This window comes from Protobothrops mucrosquamatus, unplaced genomic scaffold (assembly GCF_001527695.2).
Source record: "Protobothrops mucrosquamatus isolate PMUCROS unplaced genomic scaffold, P.Mucros_1.0 scaffold2851, whole genome shotgun sequence".
Lineage (NCBI taxonomy): Eukaryota > Metazoa > Chordata > Lepidosauria > Squamata > Viperidae > Protobothrops > Protobothrops mucrosquamatus.
Window position 1 is genome coordinate 38,689 of NW_015388881.1, and position 1,111 is coordinate 39,799.

Sequence of the window (1,111 nt, forward strand, 5' to 3'; positions counted from 1 at the left end):
TCTTTTTGGAACTCACACTTTGACAGTTTGGTGTACAATTTGGCAGAGTGCAGCTTTTTTAGTACTGCTCTGACCAATTTAATGTGCTCATCTTTGGTTTCAGTGTAAATAAGGATATCATCTAGGTAAACCATGCTCCTCCCACCATGCAAAGATTCCTATATATATCATGTGAAGCTGATTCCCGCCCCCCCCATCTTTTAAAGTTCTAACATAGAAAATAAAATCCAACTTCATTGCACTTAACATTTTTTCTCACCCTTTGATATCAGTGAAGTCCCCCTGGGTAAATGTGTATATCCAGGTTGTGTAACAGGCCTTGGAAATTGCATTAAAGTCATATAAAATCTGTGCAGCTGCAGAATATAATTTAGAGTTACAGACAATGCATTTTGCAAGCCCTAAAAATATTGAGCTAGTATATAAATATGACTTGTGCTATTGCTCTTTAAATACAATATCCACTCAAGCCTTAAATCTTGACACAGTGGATGATTATTATTTAAAGCTGCTATAAAACTAGCAATTTACATTTTGACCTCTTAATTCACCTTAAAACATACAATTATACTGTATATTACAGTGTAGACAAGCCTTTAACAAGCAATAAAATAGGTTGTGCTTTTTTTTTCCTTTCAGAAGCATAATTAGCAGAACTGCTAATGCACAGTAGCAATGTTGGAATTCTATTTGATGTATAAATGGTATGGCTGTATTCATTAAGATGCTTTCAATAAGCTTAGAGTGATCTTGATTTAAAGCAGATATTTCCAAACTTTGTGATACTGTGACCATCACAAAATAATAATGTGAATTTGTGCAATTCCCCCATGAATAAAGCTAATGATTTCTTTCAGGTTAGGACTGAGTAAGGAATAAATGTACCATTTAGCCTTAAGAACTGAATATTAATTTATAATTCAAATATGAATTATAATAGGCACAATAGACACACATTTTATAAAGTAAAACCATTTCATGAAAATAAGGAGAATAAAATAACTTTTAAAGCCACAAATGTTTTCTTATTTACAAAATCCCAGCTATTATACTATAGCCAGCCTTGAGTTGAGCAGCTGAGTTCCCAATGATCTGCTATGTATAATCATTT